Source organism: Ailuropoda melanoleuca, chromosome 8 (genome assembly GCF_002007445.2).
Source record: "Ailuropoda melanoleuca isolate Jingjing chromosome 8, ASM200744v2, whole genome shotgun sequence".
NCBI classification, from domain to species: Eukaryota; Metazoa; Chordata; class Mammalia; order Carnivora; family Ursidae; genus Ailuropoda; species Ailuropoda melanoleuca.
In genome coordinates this window covers 104,718,790-104,731,500 of record NC_048225.1, presented here as the reverse complement: position 1 = coordinate 104,731,500, position 12,711 = coordinate 104,718,790, and positions in this window count along the sequence as shown.

Below are 12,711 nucleotides of genomic sequence, written 5' to 3'. Positions count from 1 at the left end.
ATAATCTTTTAATATGAGATATGCATTTTCCTATATTAATATGCCTGTATGTTACATATTATATTTATCATACATATCCTCTTTTTAAAATTCTCTTTATAAAAAAGAATCTGAAGGGAAAACATCAAAATGGTAACAGTGGTTATTTCTGGGTAGTTGGCATATGAGTGATTTTAATTTTCTTCCTTCTCCCTTTGCTGTTTTTCCCCCAGTTTATGATAAAGATACATTGCTTCCAATAATCAGGAAAAAGTCATGTACGTTCCTTCTCCCCACTGTTTGCAGGATAAAACTCAGTCCCTTCCACAGGCCTGTCGAAGCCCCTGCCTGCGTTTCCATCCTCCTCTCTGGTTCCCCATCCCTCCCGGACCCCCCTGGGACTATTCATGACCCCTGAACAAGGCCCCTTGGCTGTTCTCCCCTGTCCTTGAGTAACGCGACCCAGCCAGTCCAGCTCAGATGTCCCCCCTCCCAGATGGAATCGGTGGCACCCTCCTCTGTGCCCTGGTAACCCACTGTCTCCCTCTGCACCGGATACCTCAGGTGTGTGGCCTTTGTCTTATGAGTCACTGTGCTTCCAGGCAGAGCCAAGCCCCTGACTCACCATGAGGGCCGGGCGGGGAAAGTGTGGGCCCCACAGCTGCTCCCTCACTGCTCCTCCCACCTTCTGCCCAACAGAGGTGCTAAGAGAGTTACTATTGGCTGTGGTCCCCACTTCACTTTGGTGTCTCCTTTCTGTGTATCAGAGTTTCTGGGGTGTGAACTCGGTGTTCTGCCTGACCTGGCTGCAGTCCTAGCTCCCCTCCTTGTGGGGCCCCCTGCCAAAGCAGCGTTCTCAGATCCGGCCGCAGCTTCCATGCTAATGACGGGTCCTGGACCAACCCGCAGTGGTCCGAGGTGAGGAGAAAGGGCTCTCCAAGGACGGCCGGTCTGCAGGAGGCCGAGGAGACCCTTTTCTCATGTTCTTGGAGAAAGGGGGGCTGGGAGATGAGGTGGCATTTGTGGCAGAGACTTGCACACCTCCCCCCCAACTCCAGGAGCCTTCCAGTCTTCTTACCTGCCCCTTCCTGGAAGGACACTGGCCAGAAGGGAGGAGATGGGAGCAGGAGGAGTGGCTAGAGCAGGGCCCCACTGCCCATCTCTGTGCCTGGAGGATTTGAGTCTTCTTGCCATTTTGTGGATTCATGCAGAAGAAAGCTGCCTCCAGAGAATCCCTCTTGTTCACGGTTTCCCAGATTGCACAGACCCAGTGACTCACAAATGCCCCCCCACATAACTCCCATCTCTCACCAAGCCCCGGCCCCAGTTCACAGGGGAGCTGAACTTAAAGGAAATGGCAGAGCGTGGAGGTCAAGTTCCTTTCCTATCCGTTGATCAGGGATACTCTTACAGACTCGTCCCTAATCCAGCCACTGTTGCTTTCACCCTTATTCCCAAGGAGATTTCCCTCGAGGATGAGTCCCAGCCTGAGAGCGTGGACACCGTCTCCCTTTGCAGCATAGCCCTCTGACAACAGCACCAGGGCTAAGGCTGGATGTGGCAGGCACATGGCCCTGGGCAGACACAGGCAATTACCTATGAAGCCCAGTGTTTGAAATCCTTCCATTAATAAGCACTACTGGCCAATATTTACCCGGAACTTAGTATGTGCCCGACGTGTTCCGAGTGCTTTCTCAGTGTTAAGGAAATGGGTACGTTGACGACATCTCTCTTCGGTGCACAAGGAAACTGAGACAGGGAGAGGCAAAGTAGGTGGCCCAGGTCGCTTGGCCAGTGGGTGGTCTAGCCAGGATTTGAACCCTCCAGCTCCAGAGACTGTGCCCCAAACCACAGGGCTGAACTGCCAGGGGAGAGGCCCTCATCCAGGCTGACTGTGCCTCCTACTTGCTGCTTCTTGTGAAGTGCGCATGTTCCGGGTAAGCCTCGCTCACCTCCTGGCTATGAATTGGCTTAGAAATCCTTCCCCATGGGGCGCCTGGGTGGCTCAGTCCTTAAGCACGTAGGTCTTCTGCTCAGGGCATGATCCCGGGGTCCTGGGATCGAGCCCCACATCAGGCTCCTCCGCTGGGAGCCTGCTTCTTCCTCTCCCACTCCCCCTGCTTCTGTTCCCTCTCTCGCTGGCTGTCTCTCTGTGTCAAATAAATAAATAAAATATTTAAAAAAAGAGAAAGAAAGAAAGAAAGAAAGAAAGAAAGAAAGAAAGAAAGAAAGAAAGAAATCCTTCCCCAGGAAGGAGCTGGCTATGGGCCTGAGGATGGCCCCTGGGTTTCTTGCGGAGGTGGGTGGGGAATGGAGCCTCTAAAGAGGGCATGAGGGTCAAGGAAGAGAGGAGAGGGTCCTTGGAGCTGCCTGAGGTTGGCAGGGACAAGAGGGAGAACAGTGAGGCCCCCCAGCTCAGCAGGGACCACAGCAGGGAAACAAGATGAGGAACAGTAAGGGTAGAACGGGGAAGGGCTCAAGCTGACCCCTCAGAGCCCATGCTTCTGGTATGACCTCCTGAAGTGGAGTGAAGGGGCTTGAGAATGGAAGGACAGGGGAGTAGACAGATGGACCGGGAGTGGAGTGGGGCAACAGCCCTCCAGTCTGACTGGGGTTTCTGAGTCCTGCGGGCCATAGCCTGAGCCCTGACCCTCCCAGGATGCCCCAGGCCACTCCATCGGTGTCCAGAGTCACAATTCTGAATTCCAACCCCCCACACCCAACCCAGCTTTTGGTTCCCCAGTGGAATGAAGTGGGTCTGTGCCAGCCGGATGCGGGATGCTGCCAGGAGCCTTCTGTTGGCGTTGCCTAAAAACCTAGAATAAGCTTCTTCCAACCACACACCTGCTGCTGCCTGTTCAGCACCCACAGCACGCTCCGTGGGTCGTCACAGTGATGTGGGGAGGTGGCCCTGACGAGCCGCGCTTGGCCTGTGAGAGGACTTGAGCTCAGGGAGGGTGTCACTTGCCCAGGATTCAAACCCGGAATTGCACACAGCGAGGGCGATACTCCTTCCGCTGACCCACAGCTGTACCCCAGGGGCTTCCAGCCCGTGCCGGGGTCCCCCAGCCTCAGGGGCTCCTTGCCTTACAGACACTCTAGGCACTGCTTCCCGCACCTCTGTTTGCTTCCGAATTGCCTGGGGAGTGTGTTTGAGCTGCACATCCTCAAGTTCACCCCCAGAGCTTCTGACCGCGGAGGTCTCGGCTGGGGCTCAGGACTCTGAATCCTTAGCAAAGCCCAAATAATTCTAAAGCAGGAGGTTCCTGCTTGCACCCCGCTCTGAGAAACCTGTACCTCTTGCCATCTCTGGATCTCCGAGGGGTCTGTGCCAAGCTTTTTCCCATGGCAGGGGTCCACAAACTTCCTGGGGATGAACGAGGACCCCTTTATCCCTGATTCTGTCACACGGGTTCCTCTTGGGGGTTTAAAATGTTATAAAGGGCAACGGGAGGCTTTTCGAGGCTGCAGATTGGTTGTCTTCTTAGGTCCCAGGCTGCCTGTCCTGGGTTTCACTGCTCAGGCAAGGGACATGTGAGGTGAAAGGGCCACCCCTTGTGGTCTTGGCAGGGGCCTGGGGCTTCACCCACGTTTTCAGACCAGGTTGGGGCTCCCTTTGCCTGAAGTCATAGAATGGAGCCCAGAACCAAAGGCAGTGTTTCTCAACCCGTGGCCCAGCCACTTCAGAATCACCTGTGTTATTTGGCAAAAATGCAGATTCCTGCCACCCAACCCTGCTTTATTGAATGAGAATGGGGGGCGGTGGGAAGGGGAGGGTATGGGACAGGGCCCAGCACTCTGCATTCTTAGCTAGCACCCCAGCCAATTCTTATGCATGTGAATGAGAAATCCTGCTATAGAACATGGACCCTGCAGCAGCACAGACATGAGTTCAAATCTCAGCTCTGCCCAGAAATAGCTGTGTGTGTGTGGGTGTGTGTGTGTGTGGTCTGCAACGAATTCCTTAACCTTGGCAAGACTCCATTTCCTCATCTATGAGAAGTGGATTACTATGCCTGCCATTGGTCTTTTTTTTTCTTTTTTTTTTTAAGATTTTATTTTATTTGTCAGAGGGAGAGAGAGAGAGAGAGAAAGAGCACAAGCAAGGGGAGCAGCAGGCAGAGGGAGAGGGGGAAGCAGGCTCCCTGCTAAGCAAGGAGCCCCATGTGGGGCTCGATCTCGGGACCCTGAGATCATGACCTGAGCCAAAGGCAGACACTGCACCAACTGAGGCCCCCGGGTGTCCCTGCCCATTTGTCTTGCTGCCAGGATTAGATCAAACTGTGAGAGGACGTGGATACCCAGCGGCTGGCACTTAGGACCTCTCCAGGGTCACACCCGGCCTCGGGGCAGCCAGATGGGTGTGTGAATCAATGCCTTTCCTGGGAGTGGACACCCAGCGTTGCTCATGCACCGCAAACCCCGCAAACCCCGCAAACCCCGTGCTGCTTTAACACATTTCTGACCTCTCATTTCCTGGGGGGTGAGCTCAGGGAGGCTTTCCGAAGGCGTCTAGATGGGTTCCCATCCCCAAGTGTGGGAACTCCAAGTTGGAGTCAGGTGATGTAAACAAAATAACCATTCAATTTGGCTCCCCCTGGCCAAGCCCTCTGTCCACCTCCACCCACCCCACCCCGTTTCCCCTCCCCTTGACATTCCCAAACCCATCCCCCCACTCTATGCCACAAGGCCCTCTTGGCAAACGGCAGGTGGGCCAAGGTCCCCGGGACCTTTCACCTGGCTCCTGGCTGCCAGGCGCTGGGAGTCAGCTAGTCTTCCTTGCCTTGGCTCCCTCTGTCTGGCTGTTCCAGAGAAATGCCAACGCTTTTGAGAAGCTTCGGTCAGTTCCCTCCGGAAATGTTCCCCAGCTCTGCTGAAAGCCTGCCAGGCGACTTGGTGACGTCCAGCTCTCAGCCCACACAATGGGCACGGGCAGAACAATGTGGAGTAGGAAAAACATCCCGCCTGTCCTTAGGCTCACATCCTCCTGGGACCCCACCCCGCGCCCACCCCAGGGCTCCCAGAGCTAGTGGGGGGGGGGCGGGGGAGGAGAAGGAGGGGTGCAGAGAGGGCCCAGAGCAGCTGTGGACGAGGGAAGGCGAGGAGTGGCTGCGTTCTGAACCAGCTGGGCGAGTCAGATTAGAAGTCCCAGCGGCTTTTTCCGGCTCCCTTGCCAGCGAGTGTAGGGCCACAGGGCCGTAGGGCCGAGGGCTCAACAGTTCCACACTGGGATGAATTAAAGTCCTAGCTGGCAAACAAAGCAGTGCAGAGGGCAGTGAGGCAGGTAGGTGTACCTGCTGGGAGGCCTTGCTTTGTCATTTAACTAATCATGTGTGCAAGGTGTTAAACCCCCTAGGGCCTCAGTTTCCACATCCATGGAATGGGGTCATCCTGCCTGCCCTGTCTACCTCACAGGACGTTTTCAGAGCAAAATGGGCTACTGTGCATGCAAGCGGTCACCAACTATATCACGACCCTAACAAAGCAGTTAGGGTTGGGTGGTGCGCCTGGGGGAGATCACACTGAAGACCACCCGTGTAGCTGAGGATCCCAACCCTAGGAAGAGACCCGACAAACAGTGGGAACCTGAGTACAGAATACAGGCTGTGAGGGGCGCCTGGGTGGCTCAGTCTGTTAAGCATCTGCCTTTGGTTCAGGTCATGATCCCCCAGTCCTGCTCCCTGCTTAGCGGGGAGTCTGCTTCTCTCTTGCTCTGCCCCTCCCTTCTCATGCACTCTCTCTCTCTCAAATAAATAAAGTCTTTTTTTTTAAGATTTTATTTATTTGTTTGATAGAGAGACAGCAAGAGAGGGAACACAAGCAGGGGTAGTGGGAGAGGGAGAGGCAGGCTTTCGGCTGAGCAGGGAGCCCGGTGTGGGGCTCAATCCCAGGACGCTGGGATCATGACCTGAGCCAAAGGCAGACATTTAAGGACTGACCACCCAGGCGCCCCATAAATAAAGTCTTAAAAAAAAAAAGAATACAGGCTGTTAGACTTTCTAGATAGTCAGGCTTTGGGGTAGGACTGGTTGGAGGTGGGGGTGTTGGGGACTTACCTAGAGGTCACATTTCCATACTAAGCTCTGTTTTTACTCAGGCTGTGTATATTTGGGTGACCTTCTGGGCGATGGAGTTATGAGGGACTAAAACCCCCTGAGGCCCTTGCTCAGCACAGGTGTTGCCCTACTTGGTGTCAACAGAACTGAGCACATAAAAAGTGTTCATGGAGTTGATCAAGGAAGGCTTCCTGGAGGAGGAGAGTTTGAGGCAAGTTTGAAAGGAGGAGAGAGGGAAATGACTCCTATAAAACACTAAAGTGGAAACAGGTCAATGTGAAATCTGGAGCAGGGAGGACACTCCAGGGCATCCGGGGCCCCCCTTCATAATAGGGACAGGGTTACTGAGTCCCAGCAAGGGGACAGCACCTGCCCAAGGCCCAATGAGTCTGACTGAGCTGGAGCTGCTGAGGGAGGTGGAAGGAGAAGTCTGGACAGAGGGAACATAGACAGATACACTTCTGGGGTGCAGACGCTTGAGGGAGGAAGCACCTCAGGGCTAGGTGGGTCCTTGGCCAGGCAGCAGGTGAGCAGAGCAGGTGGCGATGGTCAGATACAAGCCGGAGAAGGAGGGTCAGAGCTGGGGCAACAAGGGCTCAGGAGCCTTGCTGCCGAGAGGACAGTAGGACAGTTGATGGCATGTTGGAGCTCCTCTGCACCTGGGGTCACATTCCTCTGGGCATCTTGGGCGTGGGAGTGGGGGCGGAGGGAGTAGGGTCTGGAAACATCTAGAAACAAGGCTGGCTTTACCTTGTGACTGTAAATGGGCACTTATGCCTAAAGAGGTCTGAGCTCAAGGCAGGGGTAGCTGGGGGTGGGGGGTTCCCTGCTGCTGGGAAGGGGAGGGAGGGACCGGGGAAGAGGGGATTCCAGCAGTTTCCTGATGTATCAGGTGTTTCATTTTTATGTTAATTNAGGAGCCTGATGTGGGGCTCGATCCCATAACGCCGGGATCACGCCCTGAGCCTAAGGCAGACGCTTAACCGCTGTGCCACCCAGGCGCCCCAATGTTAATTCGTTTTTATTCACCACCTCCAGCTGAACGGAGGGTGGAGGTGCAGCTCACTTTATGAGGTTTGCAAAACTCACAGGTACTGCAGAGGCCGAGGAAGGGGAGGGGAGGGAGGCTGACAGGAGCAAGGCCCCCCCACTCCTCACCGCGGGCTGCTCATACTCTCTGGGCTTATCGCCTGGCATCTGTGAAGTGCAGATTAACCAAGCCCACTTCCAAGCCACTGATGGTAATTTATGCAATCGGCTTATCTTTCCCTGACCAGACCGGAGTTCCTTGAGGAGAGAGCACTGTTTAGATGTTTCCAAATCTTCTGTGTTCCACAGACTTGCTTGGGCCAACGAGATTTTTAATAACTGTCTGTTAAAGTAAAAAAATGAATTTTGGTAGTTTGTTAAGTTTACAGCACTTTGTGTAACCCAGAAATGTGTTAGGATAAGGGATGTGGGGATTCTCAAACTCCGATGGCAGTTTGGGAGGACGGGTGGCTCCCCACAGACAGAAGGAGTTTTATTCATTCCTGTGCCCCGAACAACGCTTCCTCCCTCTAGTGAGAAACCTCTGGCCTCTGGTCACAGCAGTCGGTGAAAACAGGGGCTAGCGATGCCTGCCACCATCCTGGGAGACAGATAATAAGGCCAATATTTCTGTGGAGCTTTCTATGTGGCCAATACATTCTGAGTGCTTTCCATGTGTTAACTCAATCATCTCCATATTAATCCTACCATCAGCCTATTTTACGGATGGGGAAACTGAGGCCCAGAGCAGCCGCGTGATGTGGTCCCACAACCAGGGAGTGGTGGAGCCGGATCCAAGTCGAGGCAGCCACGCTCTTGGCCTCCGCACCGCACTGCTCCATTGCTCGTCCACCCCAGGCTTCCCCACTGCCTTGTACTGGGAAGCTGGCCGGTCAACTCCATTACCAAGGAACTCTCCGCCGGAGGTGCACAATCACAGGTGGCCGAGGACAACCTCTCAGGGCAGGTGCCCACGGCAGGAAATGGTACTGGCCCCTAACCCCTGGGCCCATCCCCTCTTCCCCAAGGAAGCGCTCCCACTCATCGGCTCCAGCTTCTGGAATCCCAGGTTTGTTCATTACCCACACCCCAGAGTCCCTCCCTGCTCTTGAAAGGCCAAGGTACTCTTATCGGTAAAGTGAATGACTTCACTGGGAGGGGGGCCCAGGCTCCCGGAATCCAGGGGGAAGGGAGTTTGCACACCAGCACCATGGTGTGCCGTGTTTTCCTCAGCTGCTCTGAGCAATGCTTCTCACTGTGGGCCATCCCTTGCTGCCCTGCCTGGCAAAGTAGAGACCCAAGGCATACGGTCAGACCAGGTACAGATCTGGCCCACCCCAAGATGGCGCCTTCCTCTGCAAGCTGGTAAGACTTCCCAGAGGCAGGGCTTGCCCCTGGGATTCCCAACAGGTGCTCCCCCAGCCTCTGCTTCAATGCTTGTAGGGACAGAGCACTCACTACCCACAAGGCAGCCAACCCACTTTGAGTGACACCTTGACCCAATGCTTTTATTGTAAACTCTCTTCCATGATGAGTTCCCCAGCTACACTGAAATCTCCATGGACACATAACGCTGGGTTGAAGTCATCTTCTAAAAGTCTTGCAAAAGCTTTTAGGTAGAATGTGCTTAATACATTCTTACTAATGATTGAGATTTTATCAAGGGTCAAGAAAGCAAGAAAAGAAAAAGTGCCCAGTTTTAATGCCAGGATTGGGATCCTTGGGGGACGGAGGGAGCCCAAGTTCCTCCTATCGGAGAAGGGGGGGTGGCATGTGCAGCTCATCGTGCTACCATTTTATGAGCACTTGGTGCCCGACCCTTCGCGGGCACTCTCTCATGAATCCTCGCCATCCTGCGGAAAGGGTGTTGTTGCTATCTCTGTTTTACAGAGAAGGAAACTGAGACAGAGAGGTTAAGTAACATGCCCAAGCCGACCCAGCTTGCAAGCAGCAGAGGTGGGATTTGAATCCAGGTCCGTGTATTTTGGAGCCCTGGGTGTGCAAGACTCCTCCTCAAGAACGCAGGACCCAGCTGACCCCTTCTCCAGGGAAAACATGGATGGCATAAACAGGTTTTGTTGTCTCTGAAATGTAGGAAAAAAGAAAAAAAGAAAAGAAAAAGAACTTGGTAAATTTTAAAAGAATGACTAAAAGACAACTCGCCTTCCCCCAAGTGACTGAGATCTCATGAGAGGAAGCCAAGACCACATCCTAACTGACTCTGAGACTCTGAGCTCCCCCAAGTAGGGTCTAAGTCAGGGTCAAGTTTGTATCCCGGGTACTGGAAACAGCCTGGCACGGAGTCAGGAGCCTTCAGATGAATAATGAATGAAGGAGGGTCGGAGGGAGGGAGGGGTCAGGAAGATGAGGAACTGGGCTGGAAGCTCCCAGCAGGGAGGAGTGCTGATGGCAGCTGGGAGGGCAAAGCCACAGGTGCTCCACGCTCTGGCTGAACCTTGCCTGCTCACACCCATGCCTGTGTTGGCCTCACCAGAAAACCCATGAGGGCAAGAGACAGGACGACACTTGGCACCCAGAGAACTTCTCAGGGGTTTGAGGCTTGGGGAGGAGGCCAGGTCTGAAGGCTGCTCCCCAGGTTCAAGTGCCCCCCAGGCAGAGGAAGGGGGGAGGGGCAGGAAGAGGGGGTGGTAGAGGGAAAAGGGGAGAGAGAGGTACAAAGAAGGAGGGAGGGAGAGGAGAAAAGGCTGATGGGCAGGGAAGCTGCCCTCTGCCCTGTCCTTCTGTCCAAGGACGGTGTACCACTTTCACGGGAGCCCAGCGCTATCAGAAAGGACACGAGCCAGAACACTGGAGCGGGACACAGGCCCCTGGGCTCCTACGCTGCCCTTCCAGTTGGTGGAGGGTGGGAGATCCAGAGGGTTCAGAGGAGGAGCTGGGTGACGGCAAGGGGCGTGTGGTGGGGTGGGGGGACAGCGATATGCTTGTAGGTGACCAGAGGGCGAGGGTGCTTCTCCCAGTCCACAGGATCCCCGAAGTATATCCCCCATGCAGACAAGTGAGGGGAAGCCTCCCTGCTAACCACCCACCCCTACCTGGGAGGCAGAAGCCTGGTGCTGTGCAGGTGGGCAGACCTGGGTTCAAATTCTGACCAGCCCACTTACTCTCAGCATGGCCAGCCTCCCCGCAAAGCCTCAGCCACCTCACCTGGGAAATGGGATGGCAGCCCCCACCTCATAGCACCCCACATGAGAGAGGCTCCCCCTCCTCCGTTTGCTCTGGGCTCCCTCCTCGGGCCTGTAGGGTGGGGGTGTCCTTCCCCTCCCCCCTCTCACAGCCCCCTCCTCACGGGCCCTCTCTGAGCCTTGGGAAACAGAGATCAGTGACTTCCCATCTCACAATGAAACCCAGAGCTTCCCCCCTTCGTGCCCCACGAGAGCCCACATGACCCCACATGAGTGGTTCACAGCCCTGGCTGCATATGAGGGTCACCTGGGGACCATTTTCAAAACTACTGATGCCTGGTCCCACCAGCAACAGATCTGAGCGCATGGATTGGAGCTGGAGCTGGGCATCCATACTTCCCGTGTGCTCCCCAGCGACCCACCAGCCTGCCCGGCCTCGGTGCCCCAGTCGGCCCCCTCCTCGCTCATCCGCACACAGGCCCTTTAGGGCCTTTGCTGGAATGCTCTGTCCCTGGGGGTCCACATGGCTCCCCCTCACAGGTCATTGCTCCCCCTGATCTTATCAGAGAGCCCCAGCACCAGGCCACCACATCTCCCCTGGCCCAGCTTGATTTTGATGATCACATTGCTGATCCCTTGATGTGCCATGTGTTTACTTGGGTGACGTCTCTCTAAACTCTATGCCAGCAGGAACTTGCTGGTTTATTCACTGCCCTGTCCTCAGGGCCCAGCACAGCGCCTGGCACACAACGGGTGCTTGACCCAAATCTGTGTGAAGAAAGGCCCTCTCGGCCGCAGGCCTGAGCTCCTGGAAGGGGAAGGCGGCCTCGTGCCTCTGGGTGTCCTGGTGCCTGGCACGGAACCAGTCTGTGACCAGTTCATGGCGCTGACGATTTGCTCTGGAGACTGAAGGGCTGGTGGAATTCTGTGGAGCGCGAAGACCAAAAGGCAGGGGCCGAGCACAGGGAGGTGGGAAGACAAGCCGCAAGGGGCTGAACTGCTTCAAGGAAGAAAACGGGGAGGTCTGGCCACCGTGTCTACCGCTCAGCTGGCCCAGGCGGCCCGGCAGGGCGAAGGCGGTGGTGGCCTGTGGGATGTCAGCCCCAACCGCTGGCCCATACTGTAGGCGCAGCGTGACAGGGAGCCCACAGGAAGGGAAGGGTGGGGCAGGGGAGAGCCAGCCCTAGGTTCCTCCCCCACCCCTGCAGCCACCATTGATTAGGACCTTTTGTCAGCAGCTGCAGAGCTTTTCCAAACCACAAGTGCCCGGGCCAAGCCCAACCAGGCGTGGGGAAGGGAAAGGCAAGTCAGCCGCGGGCATCCCTGACGACCCCAGAGCAGATGGCGCGGGTGCCCGGCGAGGGGTAGGACTCGCTGTGCGTGCTTCTGCCCAGGGCTCCAGCGAACCAGGCAGGCTCCTGTGTGTGAGAGCCGGAGGCGTAAGGACATGATGGTGGGGGTGCCCAGGAAACAGGGGCTCCAGGACACAGTCTGGTCACTAGAAAGCCCGGGGAAGGCCCCTGAAGCCTGTCTGCCCCTAGAGCTCATTACCAGGGTCACCGGGCCCTCCAGCCTCCTTCTCCTGAACTACCACTTCTCAGCTGAAAGGTTTTGAGCAGTGCCCCAGGCTTTCTAGGGTAGCTCTGAGTGCCTTGCTGCCTCACAAAGACTCCAAACATCCCCCAACCCAGAGGAGCCTCCACACCTGTTCTTAAAGGGGCAGGCACCTTGGTGAACTGGCGGCTGCCACTGCCCGCGACACAGTGGGGACACAGTGGTGATGTCTCGTGGTGCTCCAGCAAAGCAGCCTCTGCCCCCAGCTCCTTCCTCGTGTGGCTTCCCTGGCTCTTAGGGCCCGGCCCTGCACCCCCCCTTGTCCACTCCTTCCCCTCCTGGAAGACCAGTGGCTGCCATGGCAGACAGACCCGGGATTCTTATTTGCTCTAGGGCTCCGGGGAAGGCATTCACGCTCACTGGCCTCACCTGCAAAGTGGGGAGAGCTGCGGGCTGGTGCTAGGGGTCAGTGAGATACCACAAGGGGTCAGTGAGATGCTCCCCACGGGCGCTGGGCCCACAGCAGGGAGCCTCGCAAACAGCAAGTCTGTCCTGTCTCCTTCCAAACTGCTTAAAAGGCCTGACTCCAATTCCCATCGCTGCATTTCCCAATGAGCACTAAGTGTCCTACCATTTGGGGACCAGCTGCCTAGGACAGGTGAGGAGGCTTGGGCCGGCCGTGGTGGCGCGGGGCCGAGAACCAAGCCCTGGTCTGCCCCTTACTTTCGTGACCTTGGAAGACATCACCCAGCCTCCACACTAACCTCCTTCTCTGCAAGCAGCCAACCCGCTGGGTCTCCTCAAATTGGAAAGTCCTGACGGCCAGCCAGGAAGCTGCTGGACGGGGAGCAGCAGAAGGTCTGGTCCAGGGCCTGGCATTCTCACAGTGCCCTTGTGAAAACAAACCTGGACACCGAATTGGAAAGCAGAGCAGGATGTGGAGAACTTTG